This window comes from Ictidomys tridecemlineatus, chromosome X (assembly GCF_052094955.1).
Source record: "Ictidomys tridecemlineatus isolate mIctTri1 chromosome X, mIctTri1.hap1, whole genome shotgun sequence".
NCBI classification, from domain to species: Eukaryota; Metazoa; Chordata; class Mammalia; order Rodentia; family Sciuridae; genus Ictidomys; species Ictidomys tridecemlineatus.
The window spans coordinates 48,908,585-48,934,837 of NC_135493.1; the positions used below are offsets into that span (position 1 = coordinate 48,908,585).

The following is a 26,253-nucleotide window of genomic DNA, read 5'->3' on the forward strand; positions in this document are numbered from 1 at the left end:
AACTAATCTACTAGACCATGGGGGAATCCTGCTAGCACAGGGTTGGCTAGAGAGTTATTTCACCAAGATCAGTCACCCAGGCACATATAGTCTGATGCAGCAGTGTTCCAAGGGGTCTCAGCTCAAGCTGGTGGCAACCTTGGAGTCTCCCACATGGTGCTGGATCTTCAGGAATGCAGGATGTTTGTATTAGGGTGTCATGGAGTCTTTCATGAAGATTTTAAAGGGAATCCTGGGAGGCCAAGCAGAGTGTAGCAGGGTTAGAACCCCTGAGGACAGCCAATTATAGGCAAATGTGTGAAGCTGTGAGAAGGATGCCAAAGTAGTGAAGACTATTGGGATTAAGTGCAAGTAATGTGGAAGTTCTGCTGAGGAAAGCCACTGACTGCAAAGAGAACCAGCATAAAAGAAAAGTCATGTGGGTGGCAACCAGCTAGGCTAGATATGTGGGACTGCCCAGGTAACTTGAAGAATGCATCTTACTGCTATGTCCCTCAAATACTGGATGTGGGTTTTCAGGACTTGTTCGCTCAGCTGAGTTTCAGCCAAATAATGTCAAATATGTCAAGTATTATCAAGTCCATCTGTTCATAACAACATTTGAAATCATTTCATTTGAAAAGTACCAAGGACCACCTGTGAGTTAGGCACTACCTAATTATTTTGAAATCCCAGGTCCTAGTAATTTAAGATATGCAATTAATTGTAAGGGTTCTGAGTGTGGGAATGTATAGGACAGTCTGTTTTCTCTGGTTGTGGAGCACAATGACAGAGTATGGAAGAGCAGTGTCTGAGATTGGGGCCTCTGATGATTTTTATGACTATGACATGCTTGGTGCCTGGGAAAGTTTGTGTGCAAAAGTGCAGGATGGCCCAGCTGCTATGGTAATACCCACCATGAATAGGCTCCATGATAGAGTCTTTATGATAGAGTCTTATCACCCTTGACCTTGATCTTAGACACAGTTCCTGGGAATAAAGGAACTCTCTTATTAGACAGTCACAATGTTTCACAAAGCTCCACTTCTCCTGAACCTGTCCACATAAAAGTATTTTTAAACAATGGACTTTCTTGAGAACTAAACAAAGCTCCTAACATTGTACATTGCAACTATAGTATGTAACTGAGGAATAAACTTCATAATGTTGCTAACTCTGTAACCTGCCTAATGATGCAATCAACAATAATGTACTATGGATGCCACTGACCTAATGTAACCTATTGATATAAATAAAGCCATCAGCTCAGACGAGCAAGCCATTTTGCCTCTGTACCTTGTTTCTCTCTCCTTTTGATTTCTTTACATTTAAGAATTTTTCTTACTTTTATATACACTCTGTATCTAAGTATTATCACATGCTAGCTGTAGAAAATAAATAGTGTTTATATTATATATATATTGCATAAATCACAAATCCACTATAAAGAGTTAGTGTTCCTGGCAGAAATAAGACAAAATAATATAGAAAAAGCAAAAGCCTAACAAATATATATATATATATATATATATATATATATATATATATATATATATATATATCACTCACAGTCTGTTGCAGCAACAATCTAAAGGGTCTTGGCTTAAGCTCGTGGCAACTTTGGAGTCTCCTACATGGTGCTGGATTGAAACCTGAAAAGGGCAGTTTATCATTGGAGAATAATCAAATGATATAATCTATAACAAATAAAGCAACTATATATTTGGTGTATATGCCAGATATATCTGTCCTCATTCAAAAATGAGTGTTATAAAAATAATAATATGTTGTAGTCTATAAAATAAATCTACTAACATTAAGGAATCTTTTCCACTTAAGAAAAATAAGAACTATGAAAGTTATCTGCAAAAAAAAATCATAAGAATATATTAGACTACAATGTTCTATTCTCCATAAAATAAACAAAATTAAAAATACTACAAAAAACTGTTTCAAATGAGAAGAAAAAGAGACATATACTTAAAGATTAAATAGAAAATAAAATCTCTAGCTGAATTGAAATATGTAACAAATTGCTGAAGAACAATTCAGAAGCTTAAAATGATTATGAGTATCATGACACATTTTCACAAACTAGAGATACTTTTTCAGAATGTGGAGGAAAATTATGAGCAGAAAGGGCATAAATCGCACATCCACTATAGAGAGTTAGTGTTCCTTACAGAAATGAGACAAAATAATATAGGAAAAGCAAAAGCCAAGCAAAACCCATGAATTTTTTTAACAATTACAAATTTGGTGTAAGTCAAATTGATAAAAATTGGTCAATGAAATTATATATGCAAAAAGTGGATAACAGAAAATATTTAACATTGGAGACTGGGTTTGTAGCTCAGTGGTAGAGTGTTTATCTCCCATGTGTGAGGCACTGGTTTCAATCCTCAGCACCACATAAGAAGAAATAAAAGATATGATATTGTGTCCATCCACAAATCAAAAATTATTTCTTTTAAAAAAGAATATATTTAACATAGAAGTATGTGAGTACTGCAAACTATAATATGAAAGTAACAGATGTACTTTTGATCATCATAATAATTGATTTTCTAAAACATCAAAATGTGAATTATAAATCCTAATGGTAGCTCATATAAATTGATATGATTGAAGGCCTACGGTTGTAAGATACAAATATCATGATATAATTTGGTAATAAAGTCAGACATATATATATTTGTCTCAGCCCATATATTAGTCTCCAAAACATTCTTAATTGATATTACATAAATAACAGCACTATATACTAAAAATTGGTTTTTGAGATTTTCTAAATTTTATTTTTGACAGATAATAACTATAATTATATTTATGTGATAGAATGTCATGTTTCAATACTTAGAGTGTCATTGAGACTTTTAGATAAAGTATGCAGCTTAGAACAGAAATTCATCTTTTCTCATACATGAAGTCTAGAAAACAACCTGACATGGGAGTACAAAAGAGACTGTTATGGAAGTGTAAAGGGATAGTCAGTGAGAGGCAAGGAGAAAGTAAGGAAGAATAATGTTGAATTGATATGATCAAAGTAGGTAAACTGCAAGTACAAATATGACATAAAGAAACCTATTATTCTGTATAATTAAAATGCACTGAAAAAAATTTCTCCACTTATTTTTTTACAAATGGAAACTGAATTGAAATTTTAGTAATAGACGAGCAATGCTTAAATGAAAGTCTTTAACCCATGAAGTCTCAAGATTTCAAATTCTGTGAATATTTCAACAAAATTGAACATATATGTGTGTGTGTTCTAGATTATTATTTCCAACCTATTTCAATTCTGTATACACACACACACACATATATATGTTTTTAATTGTATTGTTTAATTTTATTTTATATTCCATGTTATATTTAGGTTTTCATATGTGTTACACATCAGGAATTAGAGGACAAAATGGGTTAAATATATCAATCACTGAAATAAAAAATAGTTAAGATTCTATGACTTTCTCTGTAGGTTTCATTTTGGACTATCTACTTCAACAAAAAATATAACGTCATTTCTGTTTGAGCTAAACAAATGTCCAGTATGTTTGGTGTTTTAGTTAGCTTTTTCACCGCTGTGTCTAAAGGACCCAACCAGAAAAAATGTAGAGGAAGAAAAATTTATTTAAGGGTTCACAGTTTCAGAGTTCTCAGTCCATATACAGCCAACTCCATTCCCTGGGGCTCCTGGTGAGGCTGAACATCATGGAAGAAGAGTTTGGCAGAGGGAAACAGCTCAAATAATGAACAGAAAGCAGAGAAAGAAAGAGATTTCCATTTGCCATATACAAATATATACTCCAAAGCCATGCCTTCATGCCCTTCCTCCTCTGATCATACCCCACCTACCTTCAGTTACCACTCAATTAATTCCACCAAATGAGTAACTCACTGACTGGGTTGAGTAACCCAGTAATTTCTTCTCTGAATCTTCTTGTAATTTCTTACATGTGAACTTTTTGGGGACCCCACATATCCAAAGCATAACATTTGATATAAATTCTGAATTGATACATTTCCTTTTATTCAAAAATAACATTTGTATTGTTTGTTTCCTCTGAAAATTAATTTTCACATTCTTTGTTGTTTTTTTTTTTTGTTTGTTTGTTTTCATTCTGAGTAATTACATACATTAGACAAGCATTTGAGCCACAATGCAAAGGTCACAATTTACAGAATTCTGCTAACAGTAGTATTTTCATTCATCTTTATGTCTTATCATAAAATATATTCATCAAAAGCTTCCAGGCTTTAGTAAAATATTAAAAGTTTTATTTTATACCACTTTTCTTTATTTGTGAATACTTTACACATATTTTTCAATTTTAGCAATTATAGCCCTTAGATTGTAAGGATGATTATTTATTCATTCTCGATATTCATTTGATTAATGTTTAATGACAATTTTTCTCCCAAACCAATTTAACTACTTAAAAAAGCATATTTTGAACTATTGACTGTACATGCTATGTTATAAGTTATAGGATTTTATTAATGGGAAGTAAGTACATTCCTCCTTATTATTCACAGAGATTGGATTATATGTAACTAAAACCCCTGGACAAAATAATGAAAGCTACTACAAGAGTAATATAAAAATAAACATATAATGAGTGTTCAAATTATATTATGTATATGTAAAAGATAATGCACTATTCTGTGTAATTATTATGTACCTCTAAAATATTATATATATATATGTATATATGTATATATACACATATATCTGTGTGCAAATACATATATATATAGGCAGACTGAGCAGGAAAATGAAACTTTCTATGATTATATAAGAGTGAGTTTCCTGTGTGTTGTTTTGTGTTTTATTTTTATTTTATTTTAATTTGCCTCTAATACCTTCCAGTTTAGATTACCATATGTACTGAAATCATAAACAAGAAAAAAAGACAAAGCAAAAAAAAAACCTGTCTTTAGTCAAAAGAGTAAAATTAGCACCCCATATGAGAAATAATTTGTGTTTTGCTGTTGTTATTTTTGTTTGTTTATTTTATTCTCCAGACCTTTCCCAAGAATGTAGCAATGATCAGATGAATATATCTGTGTCAATTTGTCTCTCTGTTTTCTATTCAATTCCATCAATAGTTATGTCCTTTTTTATGCCAATACCATACTGTTTTCATAACTATTGCTCTGTAGTATAATTTGAGATCAGGTATTGTTATGCCACCAACATCACTTACCACTTAATATTGCTTTGTGTATTCTAGATCATTTATTCTTCCATATGATTTTAGGACTTTAAAAAAAATTCTGTGTGTCCTTTCATCTACTTAGTGAGATTTATCCCCAAGTATTTTTGGAGGATACATGAACAGAAATCTTTTCCTGATTTCTTTCTCAACAGACTCAATGTATTATTGGAAAGCAACTGACTTTGTAGGTGGAAAATGTATACTGATACATTGTTGAACATGTTTATAAGCTCTAGAAATAGCTTATTGGAGTGTTCTGGGTCTCCCAAATATAGAATCATGTCATAAATAAACAGAAATTTTTACTTATTTTACTAACTGCATTCCTTTAATTTTGAATCACAGTGGTGAGAACAAACATCCTTCTCTTGTTCCTGATTTTCTAAGAAATGCTTTCATTTTTTCTACATTCAGTAGAATGATATATGTTACTTTGTTTTATACAGGTTTGAGGTACATTCCTTCAACCCAAGTATTCCTACTGTTTTTAACATGAATGGGTGCTGGATTACATGGAAAGATGTTTCTGCACTGATTTTGATGACTATATGATTTTAGTCCTTGATTCTACCTATGTGATAATTTATATCATTGATTTACATATGATGAATGAAACTCATATCCCTAGAATTAAATTGATTTAATCATGGATTACAATCTAATTACTTTTGTATGAATGTGGATGGCTGATATTAAGAATTTTTGCATCTACATTCATCAGGTATATTGAACTATACTGTTTTTAAACAGTTTTTGTATCACAGTGATATTGTCTTCATAAAATCAATTAAGGGGTGGTTTCATCCCTTTATATTTCCTGGAATAATTTGTATAATATTTGCATTCAGTTTTTTTTTTGTTGTTGTTGTTGTTTGGTTTTTTGTTGTTTGTTTGTTTGTTTTGGGTTTGTTTCATACCGAAAATTGAACCCAAGGGCACTAAACCACTGAGCCACCTCCCCAGCCCTACTTTGTATTTTATTTACACAAAGAGTCTCATAGAGTTTCTTAGTGCCTCACTGTTGCTAAAGCTGGCTTAGAATTCATGGTCTTCCTGTCTCAGCCTCAAGAGTTACTGGGGTTACAGGCATGCACCACAGTGCCCAGTGGCATTAATTCTTCTTTAAAGGCCTGGTAGAACACATATGATACTCCTCCTGACCCTGGCATATTCTTACATAGGAGTTTTTTTATTACTGATTTAATCTCTTTGCTTTGTATACAAATGCATGCAACAGTATTTTCACAGTTTTCTCAAACTATCAGCAACATAAATATTTTGTACATAAGTGTATATAGCAGTTTTATTCATAACTTTCAGAATTTCAAAATAAGTAAGAAATCTTTCAAAACTGAACAATTGTGGTACTTCTATGCAATGGCATACTATTTTGTCAAAAATAAATAAATAAATAAATAGATAGATAAATAGATAAATAAAATAAGGAACTCTTGAAACCCTCAATGACATGGAGAAATTACACAATTATGCGTTGTAGTAAATTAAATAAGCACATGTTATATTTAAATTTTATATTATGTGATCCCATCTCTATAATATTCTAGAAAAGAGAAATAATTTAGAGATGAAGAAGAGAGGAGTGATTTCAGATATTAGTGCTGGGGAAAAGGCTTGGCTACAGGGTAATAGCATATGTAGAGTTTTTAGAATTAATTATCATTCTCTGTTCTGTATAATTTTTGACATTTGTGAGCACACACTTGTATACAAATGCTAAGACTCATAAAATTTACAATATAATTATATACTTTATTCCATGTAAATTATTTAAATTTTTTAAAAATATAATTCCATAATAAGAAAAAGAACACTAGGGGCTGGGGTTGTGGCTCAACAGTAGAGCACTGGCCTAGAAAGTGCAAGATCCTGGGTTTCATCCTCAGCACCACATAAAAATAAATAAATAAAGGTATTGTATCCAACTACAACTACAAAATTAATATTTAAAAAAGAAAAAGAATGCTGTATTTGGTATTCAACTTTATTTGTATTAGCTATAAGGAAATTTGGATAAACCATTCAACTATGAATGACAAAAAAATCTGAGATTATAAATCTGTCACTTAAACATACTTGGGAAACCAAAAAAGGCAAGGATGATTAAAAGTAATAGGATCTGAAAGTAAAAGAACTAAAAACAGGAATCACATTTTTTTATTTTTTTAAAAAAAGTGACAGATGATTCTTATGGGGTTGTTCATAATCTAAAAAGCTAACAAGTACAATCTAGACACTTCATGTTGATTTTGACTGAAACAAAGAAAGATTAAGTTTTGGGGAAGGGAGAAGTAGAGTTTATATATCTTTGGGACTAAAGCTCATCTGTGACTCTTTTTAATGCCAAAGTTTGTATGTGTAGTATCTAGATTTCCACAAGCTCATTATTCCTAAATGATAAAAACACTGCACAGATTAGGAACAGAAGTGTTATACCTCAGCATAATAAGGTTGTGAAGTGAACACCATATTGAATAGGGAAAAACTGAAGGCATTTACTCAAAGATCAGGTACAATACAAAGGTGCCCATTCTCAATGCCCTGATTCAATATAGTACAATATATTTTTACTAGAACAATTAGGCAATAGAAAGAAGATTATATTATCTCTGTTTGCAGATGATACAATTCTATACATAGAGGAATCTAAAAATTCTATCAAAAGTCTATTAACCCTGATACATGAATTCAGTAAAGTAGCAGGATACAAAATCAATACACAAAAATTAGTAGCTTTTCTGTATACCAATAGTGAATTTATTAAGAAAGAAATAATGAAAGCATTCACACTCACAATAGCTACAAGCTCATAAAATACCTAGAAATAAACTAAGTGAAATATCTCTAAAATGAAAATTACAATACACTGATGAAAGAAATTGAAGAAGACACTAAAATGCTGAAAGTACTCCTATTTCATGAATTGGAAGAAATGATGTTTTTGATATTTCAATACTACCCACAGTTTTTCATAGTTTCAATGCAATTCTCATCAAATTAATATTGACATTCTTCACAGAATTAGAAGAGACAATCTTAAATTCATATGGAAGCATAAAATATCCCAAGTAATAAAAGCCATCTTGAAGAAAGAGAGAAAAGAGAGAATAAATTAAAATGTCAGACTTTAAGACACATTATAGTGCCATCAAAGCCAAACCAATGTTAGTCAAAAAGACAGATGTTGTCTTGAGGAATCTATAATTTGGGCACTTTATGGTATTATTTATTAATGAAATAATGAAGACCATATTAGCCTAAGGATTCTGAAACTGACCACAACATCAGAAACATCTTGAGATTATTAGACCTATATTATTCCTACATAGCATTCTGTACCCATCCCTCACCAAGTTTCCTTTAAAAGAACTGGAAACCCTATGTAGTGATCACAGCAGGTCTGTGTAAGAATCACTCTGCAGAACTAAGTTTACTTTGTGAAGAAACAGTTACCCACTGAGCCAGTGAAATGGAATGTCTGTGGGGTCCCAGAGATGGGAATATATACAGGTTTCTGACCCCTAGAGAAGTTCAAATTCATAAAATTTGTCCCTTCTCTCAATAGCTCTTGGCTAAAACACCTTGGAGTTTTGCTGTGAGATGTTGTGAATTCCTTTTCCAAAACAAGTCTACTATGCTAACTTCAGGTTATTGATCTGTTTAGCCTATAAGCTAATTAGGGTTGTAAAATTTTCCAAAAGTTAGGATTGCCAGTATCCTGTCTGATAGTGTTTCCTGAGGCTCTCTCTTTCACCTTTATTCCTGAAGAGGAGAGACTCTCACTCCCACAGTTGTGGAGTCAATATGAGGTTACCAAGATATTTTGTTTCACTTACTATGCTGTTGTCCCAGGTCTGTGGATCTTACAAGGTTTCTGTTTTTCTCCTATTGATTCCCTGTGTTTTCTCATGATAATTCACCTTAATATGCAGGTATAGACCTTTTGCTTTGATTTTTCTTTGTGGAAGGACAAGTGAGCATTGTATGCCTCTATACAGCTATCTTGAAGAGCATTGTTCAAATTCTGAACAAGCTTTTTCAATATTAGTCATGCTTCTTAGATACCAAAATCTGAGAAAATTATAATTTTAAATAACTAAGATTTATGGGTTCTGTACATACTTGTCGTGGAAAAATTTTCTGAAAAAATATAGGGTTTTGAGTTTAAGTATATAGATAATATGGAAATTTAGGATAGTAAAAATAACATTTTTAAAAAAAAATTTTAACAAGGTATTGGCATTATCATGAGTCACTGTTGGTGTAGCAAACCCTTGAATAGCTATAACTTTCTTATGCTCTTTTTTGGATCTACTAACAAACTGGAATACCTTGTAATTAATATTTTATTATTTAATCAATCAAGTACAATAAATGTAATAGAATTGAAAAAATAAAGCAAATATTCCTCTATGTATGGTCATTTATTATATATAAATATTTACATATTTTTTTCTCAGAAAATTACACATGGAAAATTTTTTACAGATAATTTTTTATTTATGTATTTGTGTTTGTACCAGGAATTGAACCCAGAAGTCTTTAACCACTGAGCCACATACCCAGCCCTTTTTATATTTTATTTACAGACAGTGGGATTACAGGTGTGTGCCACTGCACCATGGAGTTTATTTTTAAATCTTTTAATATGTCTTTTTAATTATTTGATTACCTTAATATGATTATAATATAAATATCATAACAATTCACTGTGCATGTTAGATAAAAGAAAATGTGTTACTACAAAGATAGAAAGGATTAAGGCTACATTTACATGGTGTTGAATAATCAGCCTTATCTAATTTAATTGATAATCAACACATTAAAATATTCATTCTGTAATATGTTATATAAAAGGCAGAATACTTCTGAGAAAAATTTACAGTTTCTACTTGTTTTGTAAATTCAGCCTTAGACAATGTTTTGAGAATATATGCCTAGTACAATTTTCTTTATATTTGGATTTGTTCATCCACTAAATAAATTTTATCTTAATAATATACTTGTAAAATATCTATGACTGGGGATGTAGCTCAATATTAGAGTTCTTGCATAACATGTGCAAAGCACTGGGTTTCATACCCAACACTTAAAAAAAAGATAGAAAAATTAAGTAAAATAATTAATTTCTTCAACAGCTCTATATTTTAATAAAAGAATAGGTATTGTGAATGTATCAGCAAATGACTTTGGAAAATAATTATTGAGTAGCTCTTCTGTTTCATCATCTTATTAAATTCAAAAATATACTATATATATATAATATGTAAACAGTAGATATATTATATAAAATATATATACAAATATACTGTATATATATATATATATATATATATATATATATAAATACATAGTGTATAACCTCTTTATCTGTTTCACATTTGATGACTTTTAAGGAGCTGAAACTTCCTCAGTATTTCATTTAATATTTACTAATTAATTTTATTAATATAAGTAAAATTATTAAATATGTTGCAGTACATTATGAATCTAGAAGTACAAGCAAAGTTCTACAATACAGAGGACACAGATAAAACTCCTTCCTTTTATATGACTTAAATTATATACTTAACAAAAGTTCCCATTGAAACCCAATTCTGAATGAATGTAACTTTGATACTGGTTTCTTCATTTACATATAATTTTGTTACTTGGCTATTCAACAATACAAAGTTACGTTTGAAAAGTAGATAATGTGGGATTAATTTAGTAAAACTATGCATTGTTTAAGTCAATGAACACTCTTCTCAGACAAAAAAAAATATTGAGTGGGAAAATATTCTTAAGTGATTAAATGTCAGCAATTACATCCTGCCTAAGCATACAGGAAACACACAAGCCCCCCCCCCACACCAAGAAAAAAAAGTACTCCCTTAAATGTTATTTTGGCAGCAGGTAGTTTTTCCTAAGGAGAAAGAGAACTGGAAGGAGACAGTTGGCATAAACTGCAGGTGGCTGCTGAGGGGGAGGTGTCATTGGGGAAACACAGTAGGTGGCTTAGACTCCTGAAAAGGAGGTGACAGTTGGAGACTACAGCAGGTGTTTGTTATGAGGAAAACAAGCTCTTACTAGATTTGTAATTGATTTTCTCCCAGCATTTTCCCTGCAATATTCTGGTATTTGGTATTTTATTTGACACTACCAGAGGTGCCTAAATATAATTATAAAGCCTAACTTTTTTAGACTAAACAAATTTCACCATCGTTAGTTTTTCTACTGATTGACGCTAAATCTCAAAAAATAGAATGTCAAAGATGGCGTTATATATTTTCAATGAATTTTTAAAAATCAAAATTCCAAAAATTTTAAAAAATAAATATTTGAATGTGAAAGAGAGAATAACAAATTTAATTAATCTTTAAGAACAGTGAAGCAAACAACTAGTTACTACTCAAATTGTTTTTATAGTAAACAAGTACCAAAGCATCATGACCATTTTCACTGTACATAAATTACCTATGTCATGATATTTACCCATAATCTAATTTATAAAGATGTGACATTTTTGTAGTAAACCTGAAGAGATCTGATTATAATTTTTAAGACAATTCAAGTAGTTTTCATGAGTATGTTCAGATATTAAGAGATCAAAAGACTGAAAGTCTTTCAATAAACCAGCATCAAAGTGACAACATGGGCAATATTTCATTTTCAGGTTTTTCCAATTTATTATAGGATATCAGTAGAAACCCAGAAGTTCATAGAATACTATGAGTATGCTCCATAAGTATGGACATTCATTCTTGAACAATTACTTATTCTGTCATGATTAATTAATTTTTCAGTTCAGATCAGCATCTAAAAATGTAGCAAAGAAAATGAGCTAGTGCAAGAACTAAGATCTGCCACTAACCAGCCACCTCCTTTACTGTTCTCTAAAAGCAGAGACTATATTATGAAATTCCAGCATGTAGAGACAGAGGATAGGCTGTGATTTATATAAATTCTTATGTTATAATTACTAAACAAAATGGGTGTTTTCATCAGCTTTCCAATGCTATGACAATGTACCTCACATAAACAAAATAAGGAAAGATTGATTTTGACCCACTGTGTCATAGGTTTCAGTCCATGCTTTCTTGGCCCCACTGCTTTGGACCTTTGGTTTGACAGACCTTTGTGACAGGGAACACATTGTAGAGCAGAATTGCTCACATCACAGTGGCCAAGAAGGAAAAGGAGAGAGTAAGGAAGGACCTGCAGACAAAATGTACCCTTCAAGAACATTGCCACAGTGACCTACTTCCTCCCATCTCCTAAAATATCCACTGCTTCTCAAAACAGCCATCAGCTGAGGGTCAAGCTTTCAACACATGAGATTTGGGGGACATTCCACATCCAAACAATAACAAGGGGACAGTATTTTGAAAGTTTTGCTTGAGTAATCAGTGGTATTTCTGGATGACAATTTGCACCACAGTGTGTAAATATTCACCCATTTATATATAACATACAAATAGAAATTGGAAGAAGCAGAAATACGACAAAAGGAAAGGAAGAAACAAAGAGGAAGAAAATATAATGTACATTTTTATATTTCATTCCTCATTCCATTCAAAATTTTTTGATAGAAGGGTGCTTCCATTAGTCAAGATGAATTTAAATAGTCTAAAACAACATATATGACAAAATAATTGTTCTTAACAGTGATGTGGATGAAAATGCTTTGTGTGTTGTTTACAGATGAAGTAGTAAAGAAGAAAAGTACTATGCATGACAAATGTAAAGCTCTACATTTTCTAAAAGCTCTTACCATACATTTACTTTCCAAAAGCAATGTGCTTATAATGAAAAATTCACATATTTCAATAATTTTTCTTAGAAAATTGAAGGTGACTTGCAAAGAAGTAAAATATAATATGGGGACTTACATCTATAGAGAGATTACTTAAAGCAATAGGACAAAATTACTATTCCTCAGGTTCTTAGAATATCAAGAGCCCTAAGTGATCTTTTCATTTGTTTTACTCTGTGAGCTTCTCTTCAATGTGATGAATGCTTTCTACACTTCAGTAGAGATCATATTGGAAAAAGCCTTTGATGATTACAGTTTGTAAACGTGTCATGCTCAAAAATGGAATATGTGCTATTTAATTTAAATTAAGCATACTCATAAGCATACCAATTATATCCTTTTCACCAGAACAAAATGATATCTGCACTAGCATTGCACAATATATTCCAAAGGAGAACCAGTGTCTCTACACTATAGAAAGCAAAAGGATTAATAGATGATATAGTATCCAAATGGAGAAATAACTTTTTCCAAAGGTTATGTTTCCAAGTACAAAGCTTTGATTCTTAAAGGCAAATAAATTTATCATAGTGAAGTCAATAGAGTTATTTCAGGCATGCTGAAATTTACAAAAATATTATCATGTAAAGTATGAGAAACAGGATAGAAGATCAGTTCCTCAGAGACTGAAGAGATAGAAATGACTCAGCATAGAAGAAATGTTTTTCTTCAAAGCAAGCAAATTAAAAATCCAATGATTCCCAAACTTTACAGCAAATATGTCAGTACTATTATATATTCATATTTGAAAATGTGAGTGTAGAGGGAAAAGGGAGAAGAGAGTTAATAGGAGAGAAAAGTGATATATCCCTTTAAAAAGTTAATAAATTTTCACCAAAAGACATAGCTTTATTTTAAATGCATATTCCACAAAACTCCCTTAGAGATAAACTAACTGTATAAAATTGGTTAAATGACTAAACCTCTTTGTACTTCAGTTTATGTACTTTACAAATAGGGATATCAGTGTCTATATGATAAAGTTTCTGATAGTTATAAATGAGATAATGCATACAAAGATTAGTACTTGTAATAATCAAGACCTTGGTACATATTAATTATTATTTCCTACAGCATGAAGTTATTGTCAAAGAATCTTTGGGAAAGGAAAATATGAGGCTTCAAAATAAAATATTAACTAATGGAGCATTTTGTTTTATGCATGATAGTTGCCATGCTAATATATAAAAAGAGCTTACATAATTTGATTTCTATATAAGCTCAAACTTGTTCTAAAATTGTATCATATTTCATCTTTATAAAATAAGTTAAAATAAAAATGTCTGCCTTTTATTAAATGACATAGGAATTAAATTAAATTAAAGTTAAGCTTTCAGATAGGAGAGCTTCCAATAGGAAACCAACTAATGTGTTCTCATATATTATTCACTCATGTTTTATTTTTTCTGTACGTAATACAGTGCCTATTCTATAGCTCACAAAGAAGGAACAAAAATAATTTAATTAAGTGGTAGTAATTTTCCCATTTCAAATCTATATGTTTAGTTGTTTGCAATTTCACTTTTTTCATTTTACCAAATGGCATTACTTATGGAGCCTTTTGTTCTTTTAAAATTAATTCTAAATTTGGCAATATTAAGATATCACCCCCTTTTCTTTTTAAAACAACTATATTCACATTTGACTGGGCAGATGGAACAGAAAAACTCTGATGGTAAAATGAGAATTTTTAAAGGGAGCCTGTTGGATCATTTTACTATAAGCCATATTTAGTGCCTGCAAACTAAGCACCAGATTTAATAGCCTCAGTAATGCAGTAAGGTTCAAAAGTCAGCCAGAGTTTCCAAAACAGAGGAAGATTCAATATCTCCTGGCTTCTAGTTAGTTTTTACATTACTACATCATTTCTTAATCCTCCCACATTAGGGAAGAATGTATAGGCAATCTATTCATTCACACATACACATTTTGGTGTAGTGTGTATTTTGAATGGTCAGTGTTTTGAGGTCTTTGTCTATTTGTCTCAAGATAGGAAGTGTTTTTATCCCTGGTTAAAGGGAATTTCCTTCTATCCCATTGTTTCCCAAAATTAAGAAAAAGCATTTTTATTTTTTATACAGGATTTAATTGCTAATGAAGAAAATGCACACATGAAGAAACTACAATTTATGATATAAACTATTTATGTCCATTCTTTTATCATGTGCTTAACAAGTATTTGATTGAAATAAGGAAATTAAAAATACATGATAAGGAAAACTGATCATTCTAAACTACTCTCACATTCCTCATCCACTAACTCCTTAATTTCACTTTTTCAGATTAGAGTAAATAGAGAGTTATAGAGAATGGTTATCAAAGTATGATACTATTAGTAAAATGCAGTTTTAATATTGAATATGTTTGATACCTCTGAAGTCACATCAATTTAATACCATTGGTAAATTATATATATATATATATATATATATATCTTTTGTTCCCATTTGCTTTATCTTCAGTGTGAATACTACAGCATAAAACTCAATACTTTGATTAAATTAATCATATCATTAAATCCATGGCTTCTTGGCTATTTTTAAAATTTTTAAATTTTATTTATTCTTATTAGTTATATATGACAGAATAATGCAATTCAATTAATATTACAGAAATAGAGCACGATTTTTCATGTCTCTGTTTGAACACAAAGTAGTCACACCATTCGTGTTTTCATAGATGTACTTAGGGTAATGTTGTCCATCTTATTCGACCGTTTTTACTATCCCCATGCCCCAACCTTCCCTCTCTCCCCTTTGCCCTACCTAAAGTTCCTCTATTCCTCCCATGCTCCCCGCCCTGTCAGGAGCTGCCACACAAAAGTGAGCATGGACCCTTAGCCTTGAGCAATGGAGGTGTGGAGACAGTTTTCTGTTGTGCATGGAAACAGGTAGACCTCACCTCCACTCATAAGGGGAGGATGCTCTGGGAGTGGGCATCACCCAATGAGACTGGGCTACACTCCCCTGAAACCCAACTCCTTGACTCATTTGGGTTGAACTTTCTCGAATGTCTTTCTCCCCAAGAAATAGAGGATTTTAAGATGGCTTGCTCACTCTTTCCAATGGACCCTTAAGGTTGAGAGCCTTCCCTGATTCCTGCAAGCAAAAGGTATTTATGTGTGTTTCATGCTTCTTTCACTGTTTTCTTAAGTTATTGGTGCAGCCAGCTCTTGTGAACCCAGCTCAGGTTGCCATCCTGACTAGCTGGTGATACTGCCCCATCCCCATTATGAATCAGCATTCTTATATCAGAGAAGACATTCAGCATTTGTTTTGTGGGGTTTGGCTTACTTCATTGGGCATTATATTCTCCAACTCCATCCATTTACCTGCAAATGTCATGATTTTATTCTCTTTTTGTGTATATATGCCACAGTTTCTTTATACATTCATCTACTGAAGGACATCTAGGTTGGTTCCACAGTTTGGCTATCAGGAATTATGCTATGAACATTGATGTGGCTGTGTCCCTGTAGTATGCTGATTTTAAGTTCTTTGGGTATAAACCGAGGAGTGGGATAGCTGGGTCAAATGGGGGTTCCACTCCCAGTTTTCCAAGGAATCTCCATACTGCTTTCCAGCAAACAATCTATGTATAATTAAATAAGCCTTAACCTTGGTTGATAGCAAATTTAGTTATTTAAATATCTGAAATATATCAGTTATTCTTCCTTGTTTTTTGTCAATAAAGAGTATGTATGCAAAGGTGGAAAAACAAGTGCAATTCCATATGATTAAGGGACTGAAAACTCATTTTTCCAAATATATTATTCATTCTAGGCTGTCTGCACTAGGGTCTGAAATTCCATTGACACCACAGTATAGGTTTAAAGGGTATTGCTTCCAGAATGCACTATATTTGTTAAAATACAGATAGAAATCAGAAAGCAATATTATGGTATGATTTTGATTGTTAAATTATAAGTTGGTGGCATCTAGCACAAAACAGAGATAAGTGAAAAAATACTGATTATATACATTTAAATTGGGGTAGGGATGCAGAAAGAAAAATGTCTTGACCTTGGGTATTTGCCAGCAGGTGAAAAAAAAAAAAAAGAAAAAAAAACCCTTAAACATCTGTAATGAAAGACCTAGGACAAACAGGAATAGCATTTATTGGAAAAAATTTTTCCAGGTGTGTTTTCATTCAGATACACTTAAATATATGTAAATAGCAAAGTTTGAATTTGGCAGCTACCTCACCACTTTAAGAATTATATCTATGCAGATGACTTGAAAAGTGTTACAGTATTTTACTTCACTTCTACTTGCAAAAGCTTCCTCGAATTATCAGATCCCAAAGGAAGTTCATTTTCTTTCATTTACTACAAACACACACTCACACACACACACACACATGCCACACGCATACACACACACAATTATCATAAGTTAATCACGTATTTTTATCAGTACCACACCAAAGTTAACCTGAATTAAAATCATAGAAACATATTTTAGTATTTCTTCTCTTTTATTCTCGACTTTCAAATGGTCTTAGCCAAAAGGCAAAGAAACAATATCCTATCTACAATGCCTTAATATTTCATCATTTGTAAAGTCTCTTGAATCTGATGTTCTATCTTCATTTTCACTTATACTGGTTTTTTTTTTTTTGACCCTGATTGAACTGAGGGGCACTCAACCACTGAGCCACATCCCAGCCCTATTTTGTATTTTATTTAGAGACAGGGTCTCACTGAGTTGCTTAGCACCTTGCTTTTGTTAAGGCTAGGTTTGAACTTGAAATCTTCCTGCATCAGCCTCCCAAATCACTGCAATTACAGGCATGTGCCACTGCATCTGGCATGGCTTTTTTTTAGTCAACTTTGCATCACCGCATCCAAAATACCTGACTAGAAAAACTTAGAGGAGAATAAGTTTATTTTGACTTATGCTTTCATATGTTCAGTCCATGGAGGGACAACTCCATTACTCTGGGTTCAAGGTGAGCCAACACATAGCAGAAGGGAATTGTGTACTAGTTCTGCTCTGTTAATTGCAGCCAGAAAATAGAAGAGGCTGAAAAAAAGAAGACTGCTTTCAGGGCATGTTCCTAGTGATCAACCTCCTCCAGCCATGCCCCATATGCCTTCACATAAAATTAGGTTGAACAGTTTATTTTAAATCTTTCAAAATCCCATCATTTCCCCTCTGAATGTTCCTATATTCACTGAGGAGCTATTGAAGGACACCTCATTTCCAAACTATTATGTTCCACTCATGGCCCCCAAAAGCTCATGTCCATCCCATAATGCAAAATTCATCTGTCCATCTCCAAGAGTTTCATAGTATTTTTTTATATGAGGGATTAAATCCATGGGTGTTTAACCATTGACCCACATCCTCAGCTATTTATTTATTTATTAGAGATAAGTTTTCACTAAGTTTCACAGAACAGCTTATACTGTTCTTGAATTTTCAATTCTTTCAGCCTTCTGAGTCACTGAGACTACAGACATGCACCACCATGCCTGGTTCATACTCTTTACAGTTAAAGCATTATCCCAAATTTCAAGTTCAGAGTCTCATCTGACACTCAAGACATTTTTTTTTCTGTGAGTCCCTGTAAAACTCAAAAGCAAGTTATATATTTTCAATATACTGTGAGACAGAGTACTTGTTCAGAAAAGGGAGGAATAGGAGCATAGATAGAAGGGATGGGGTCAAAAGAAGACTGAAAATCAGATGTTCAAATAGATCCCATAACTCCATATATAACACATAGGATACATGGTGGTGAGATGTGTGCTCCAAAAGTCTTGAGAATTTCCTTCCTTTTGGCATTTCCAGGTATAACTCATATTTACATTTAGTGTGAATCTTCTCTATATCCAGCTGCTTTCATCGGTAAGTGATCCTTAATGGCTTCTCTTAATTTGTGAGGATTCTTATCCAGCTTCAACTTCACCTTAATATCTTTATTCATCACCTACTCATGGGAAGCCCACAGGAATTCTGACCCTGCTACACTTTTTCTGGCCTTCCTGATGTTCCTTTGAAATCTTGGTAGAATCTTCCATGACTACCTAACTCAAGCATTCCGCATTCCTGCAGAAGCAGCACCATGTAAACAATGTCATGGTCTGCCAATAGCTTGGGCAATATTCGAAGCCAGTGTAAACATGGGTGTAGTATCCCCTGAGTGTATTGGGATGGGTTATATGTGGTGAAACAAATTCCTACACCACCCCCCACCACTATGGAGTTTTCCCTTATGTACCCTTGAGGCTACAATGAGTATGATCTTGCAAATTCTTGATATTCCTCAAGCCATTTTTTCTACTGTCTCTATGCAAAACCCTTAGATTACCTTTAATAGCTATAATCTCATCAATAACCACCAGATCCTTGACCACAAATTTACATGCACTTTACTTGTAACACTACAGTGATTTTAAATCTTTTGTCTCTGATTTCTGCTCCTGAATCTGAGTGCAAATTTGGCTAAAATCTGCCAGAAAATCCATGCCACAGACTGAATGCTATGCTGCCTCAAAATTTCCTCCACCAAACCAATCAGTCCATCAGTTTATAAGTCAGCATCACACAAAATATCAGGACATGGAAAAATGTAAACAAGTTCTTTACAAGAATATAGCATCAATGGTCCCCATTCCCCTCTGAAACCCCATTAACACAATTCTTTACTCTCTGCATTCTTATCAGCATTCTGATTTTCTGAGGTTCCAGAAGAATTACCCATTAAGTTCTTTCTATAACATTCTAAGCCTATTCCAGCTTGCATCTCCTATGTTTTGCAAGCTATTTGTGTAAATTATGTCCAAATCCAAATGTTTCTGAACCACATGATCAGGTCAGTCATAGCAATGATCTCACTTCTCAGTATCAATTTCTGTTTTACTCATCTTTGAGTCACTATGACCAAAATATCTGACTTAAGAAAAGTTTAGATGAGGATTTTTTATTTTGTCTCAGTTTCAGAGATTCAGTTTATGGTGTGTTATTACTTCAGATCCAAGCTGAGGCAGAACATTATACTGGAAGGTTTTTTGAAAGAGTGCTGCTCTGTTCATTGTTGCCAAGAAGGAGCGAGAGAGAGAGAGAGAGAGAGAGAGAGAGAGAGAGAGAGAGAGAGAGAGAGATAAAGTACCTACAAGAAAGTTGAACTCTTCAGGTTACACCTTCAGTGACCCATTTCCTTCAGCCATGCCTCACCTACCAACAGTTACCACCCACCTGGTTCATACAACTAGGACAGACTGATTTTGTTATAGGTCTCATAACCATATCATTTTGTCTCTGAATATTCATTAACATGGAGGTTTAGGGGGAACATCTCATATCCAAACTATGAGAAATTATCAAGTCTTTTATTAACTAAATAATTCCTTATAATCTTTCCCCATTCATCTGTCTGAAGCTGTTAACATCAGCATCTTTTAAAATAGCACCACTAAAGGTTTGGTTTTCTTAGGCACTAGCTATACAGTGGGCATGCTAAACGTCTTACCAATATTATTACATTATTTGTTAAATTTCCCTTATGAGATAGAACTATTATCTTGATTTCATTGATGTAATTCTAAGCCTTATAAAGTGGATCACAAAAGTATAAACAGTGGAGAAAATATTTGAACTCAGACTCTTTGATTTCAGAAAAAAAGTAACCTTATCAACTATGTCACACTATTTTGTGAAACAGTTTCAACATACTAATTCCAGCACATGTCCACCTTGGAAATTGTATAAGACATCCTTTCATGGGCAGCTAATAAATACTTTACATTTATTGTCAATCCAATGTTGGGGATTGTTTTATTTAAACTTTATAATGGCCATATAAGTTAAATTTGAAAATACTTTCAAAAAATAAAATTGACACAATTATATTCATGTTGTAAAATTTAATTTTTTGATACATGTATATGCATTCTATAATAATCAAATCAAGTTGGTCACTTTATTGATCACCTCATTTATTTGTCACTTCTTTTTGGAGTAACATCAAAAAGTAACCTTTCTTTAATTATTTTGAAATACACTATACCTTATTATTAAGTATTATTATTCTACTATTCAACAGAACAACATTACTTTTTCTTCCTAAATTGTAACATTGTACATGTTGATGACTCCTTTTCATTATTCTTCATTTAATCACGCATCAGTCTCTGATAACCACTCTTCTACTCTTCACTATGCAACCAACAGTTTTTTTTTTTAGATTTTGCATATGAGTAGGATTATGTAGTGTTTGTCTTTCTGTCTGACTTACATCACTTAATATAATGTCCTTCATATTTATCTATATTGTCATAAATGACAGGATTTCATGATTTTTATTATTGAATACCTTTCTATGGTGTAGATGTATCCCATTTTCTTTATCCATTCATCTGTTATTGGATATTTGGATTTATTTCATTTATTGACTCCTGTGACTAGTGCTTCAATAAACAGGAGAGTGTTCCTATGTTTTTTATTTATCAATTCCATTTCCTTTGGATGGATATCCACTGGTAGTAGTTTTGGATCATGTGGCAGTTTCTATTTTCAATGTACTAAGAAACCTCCATATTGTTTATTAATTTACATTCCCAACACCAGTGTGTAATTGATTCCTTTTCTCCGCATTCTCATGAGCACTTACTTGTTTTCTTTTGTCCTGTGGTAATAGTCATTCTAAGTAGAGTCAGCTGGTGTCCCACCATAATTTTTATTTTAATTTTTCTGCTGAGTACTGATATTGAATACTTTTTGTTTTCCTTTTAAGATTAATGCTCTCTTTTCTATAAGAGTTAAACATGTAGTTGGAGTATCCTAATATGTAACAAAAATGTGCATGCTGTAATCTAAACCATGTGGTTGAAAGGTACCCATTTAGAGGCCCCCTCCCGAACATATCTTTGTCTTCAGTCTTCTAATCATAATGCCTGTGGTATAGTGAGCGATCCAAATATAACTATAGCCCTTTCTCTTGCCCTCCCCAATTCTATATTAGTCAGTCATGTAGATTATAATCCTGAACTCCTCCTATTAGAACAAGGGATAGTTCTGCCTTAGGGTTAAAATCCTGGGCAGATTTTCTGCCCAATGTGCTTGCTTACCATAGTTTTTGATAGAAGCAGTAAAATATGTCTTGCTGAGTAATTTTTGAGTAAGCATCTGATATCTTATGGGACCCCAATATTTCTAACAATTTTCGATTCTATCTGGAATAATTACATTGCTCAGTAACCCCTCCTTAGTCAGTAACTCCCTAACTTCTGCCTCTAGGAATGATGACAACAATGAGGGGAGAGAAGAATCTAAGCCAGCTTCAGTGGTTCCCACTCTTCCATCTGCTCTGTGTCCTTCACTGCTAGGCTATAGAAGGAATTAAAACAATGTCAAAGGATATACAGATTTTATTTTCTGGGGAGGAACAAGGGATGATCTGAAGAGCAACAATGGAAACTTGGGAGTAAATACAGCCATGTCATTTTTTTTTCCCCAAAATCTCTGTCTTGTTTTTGTTCATGGATTTTGTTGTAAATTTTGTTCTTTGCACCTAAATTAATATGTTTTGTTCCAATTAGTCTTTTTTTGTCCAACTGGAGTTTTTAGTCCTCTGTTTTTCCTGCTGTCTTATTCAGAGGTCAATTATTCAAGAAAAGCCCACAAAATTTTTGTTTCATGTTAGTTTTCATGTATGCTTGTGAACTCCTGTGTATTTTATGTTGAATATATATGTGCTTATGTCTGTCATTTACATGGTATCAAAATTGTCATAGATAAATGAGAGCTCATTAAAAAAAAAGAAAAGAAATTGCTCCCATTTCTGTTAATTTGTGGGACTTAAAACTTTAAGAAAAAGTTCAACTTAAGTTGTTTAAAAGATAAGAGTAAATCCTTGAAATGTTAATTAGGATTTTCTTCATGGGTAACCTTAGGTAAAAATGGGTAAATTAGACTAACATAAATGAGAATAATTTGCAAAGTTAAAATACAAAAGCATCACATGCTAAATATAAACTCACATACTCTTGGCTTCTTAAATTCTGTAAAATAACATATATTTGAGTATATTTAGTGTGATTTTATGAACTGGGAAATAAAAAGGCAGTACAGGATTCTTTGTTTCTGGATTTTCACTAAAAGTAAGACTATTAAGACTTAAAATTCCAACTAGCATAATTCTACATGCAAATAGTACAAAATGTTCAGCTATCTTTTGATTAAAGTACTTTAAAAAGTATTTTATCTTATAAAAAAGGAGTAATTGACAGAAATATTCAGAAATTGTATAAGGTTTCAAAATGTAAATTTAAGATTTACCAACTAAGAAAGAGGTATAAGAAATTATTTTGTATGGTAAAGTAATACTCTTGTGCTAAATTTCAAGGCAGAAGAGAAGACAAAACTAAGGATATAAACAAGTTATAGAGGGCCTAATAAGTTACACATGATTTGTGGAGAATAAATCTCAAAAAAGTTTGTGTGAGATTAGGATGATTATAATTAGCACAATCATTTGAACACATTTAAGGTGCCCCCCCACATCAATTTTAATGTACTGATAGAAACCAAAATCTAATTCTCTCTATATTAAAGTAACAAGTTTTTTTTTTTTAAAAAAAAAATTGATTTGTTCTTGTCTATAAAGATAATTTTTGTGCCCATTAGTGTTTATTATTGATAAAAATATGTCTTAAATAATTAGGGTTTGATTCTGTTTAAAAGTCTTTTAAATAATTCCTTCATAACTGTTTGAATAACAACTGTTACTTTAGGTTATTACATAGTTACCACTGTAAATATGTGTGAGTGTGTGTGTGTGTGTGTGTATATATATATATATATATATAGTGTTACTATATAATATATACACACACCTGAGATCTAAATATGTTTGTCTGAGTTTAGCTGTTATGTAAATGATTGTAAAAATGAAAGCTATGTAGGTTTAATACAGGCAAAGTGACCAGTTAAGTACTCTCCTTTATACATTATATCTGACATAAAAAGGGCTACATTGCTGCTTAAAAATCTGGTTTTTGTGTGTGTATTTGATTAGTATAAAAATGAGTTACATCAGATAAAGTCTATTTCTGATCATCAACACTCTTTCCTAAACATGTAAGAAAGTTATCTGTATTTTTTGAAAGAAAATAAGAGCCTGGTTTGTTTGAATATTGACAATGTGGAATATGCAGACATTTTGCCAACTTTTCCACATACACAAAACAAATATTAAAATCTTTCTTAATACCAGTGTCTCCTGCAACGTTGCTCACAGCTGCCTTAGCACTCCTTGGGATGGGACTGGCATGCTCCTCTAGCACATTATAGCAACAAATGTTGTGTGCTTGCTGAAGGGTGATGCCCAATGCAGGGCACCCTCCACTACAAACAGAAGGCAAATAAAGTTGTGGTTTCAAGATGCATTACAGGATTGGCTGAGGGCCAGCATGGATTCCACATCCATCAGTTTGGAGATAAATGAAGTGAGGACCTACAATGTACAAGTTTGTACCTCTACAAGTGTAGGTCCTCACTTCAATCATCAATCCAAAAAAAACATGATGGGCCAAAAGATGAAGAAAAGCACATGGGAGACCTGGGCAATGTGACTACTGACAAACATGATGGGGCCAATGGGTCCATTTCAGATTCTTTGTTCTCACTCTCAAGAGAGCCTTCCATCATTGTCCACATAATAGTGGTCCATGAAAAACAGATGACTTGTGCAAGATTAGAAATGAAGAAAGTAAAAAGACAGGAAATCCTGGAAGTTGTCTGGATTGTGGTGTAATTGGAATTGCACAGTAAACATACACTTCCATGTGGTTTGAGTCCCAATTACTCATCTGTTATTCCACTAGCTGTAGAAATTTAACTTGAGGTAATATTATTCTTCCCTAGTGCCCCCCGCCTTCTTGTGAATTAGCATCCACATATTTGAGAAACCATCTGGCCTTTGGTTTTGTAGGATTGGATTATTTTGCTTATCATGAAATTCTCTAGCTCCAAATTATGGCAAATGCCATAATTTCACTCTTATTTAAAGCTGAGTAATAATCCATTCAGTATATATACCACACTTTCTTTATCATTTCATCTATTGAGGGACTCCTTGGTTGGCACCATAGTCTACTGTGAATTGAGCTTCTATAAACATTGATGTGGTTGCAATTCTGTAGTATGCTCATTTTATCTCCTTTGGGTATAAACCAAGGTGTGGGACAGCTGGTTCAAATGGTGGTTCCATTCCCAATTTTCTGAGGACTCTCCATACTGCTTTTCATGATGGTTGCACCAATTTGCAGTCCCACCAGCAATGTATGAGTGTACCTTTTTCACCACTTCCTTGCCAATATTTACTGTTGCCTGTATTCTTGCTGACTGCCATTCTGACAGGAGTGAGATGAAATCTTAGAGTAGTTTTGATTTGCATTTCTCAAAATGTGTGATTTTGAACACTTTTTCATACATTTGTTGATCAGTTGTATTTCTTCTTCTGTGAATTGCATGATCAGTTCCTTAGCTCATGTATTGATTGGGTTATTACTATTTTTTTTTTTGGTGTTAAGGTTTTTGAGTTCTTTATATATCCTAGAGATTAATGCTTTATATGAGGTGCATGTGGTAAAGATTTTCTCACAATCTATAGGCTCTCTCACTTTATTGTTTCCTTTGCTGATAATAACCTTTTTAATTTAAATGCACCCCATTTTTTGATTCTTGATTCTACTTCTTGAGCTTTAGGAGTCTTGTTAAGGAAATCAGATCCTAGGCTGATGTGGTGAAGATTTGAGCATAATTTTTATTCTTAGGCACAGAGTCTCTGTTCTAGTGTCTAAGTCTTTAATCCACTTTGAATTTGTTTTGGTGCAGGGTGAGAGAGGGAGGTTTAATTTCTTTTTGCTACATATGGATTTCCAGTTTTGCCAGCACCATTTGTTGAATAGGCTATCTTTTCTCCAGTGAATGTTTTTGGCACCCTTGTCTAATATAACTGTATTTATGTGGGTTTATCTCTGTGTCTTCTTTGACATTGGTCTACAAGTCAATTTTGGTGCCGATACCATGGCATTTTTGTTACTATAGCTCTGTAGTATAGTTTAAGGTCTGATACTGTGATGTTTCCTGCTTCAATTTTCTTGCTAAGGATTGCTTTAGCTATTCTGGGTCTCTTATTTTTCCAAATAAATTTCATGATTGCTTTTTCTATTTCTAAGAAGAATGTCATTGGGATTTTAATAGGAATTGCATTAAATCTGTATAACACTTT

The 26,253-nt window shown here is 32.7% G+C and overlaps 1 pseudogene; it reads left to right on the plus strand.

Annotated features, from left to right (window-relative positions):
• Nucleotides 1–765: 765 nt before the first annotated feature.
• Nucleotides 766–24,791, plus strand: LOC101972505 (superoxide dismutase [Cu-Zn]-like; annotated as a pseudogene).
• The last annotated feature ends 1,462 nt before the right edge of the window (nucleotides 24,792–26,253 follow it).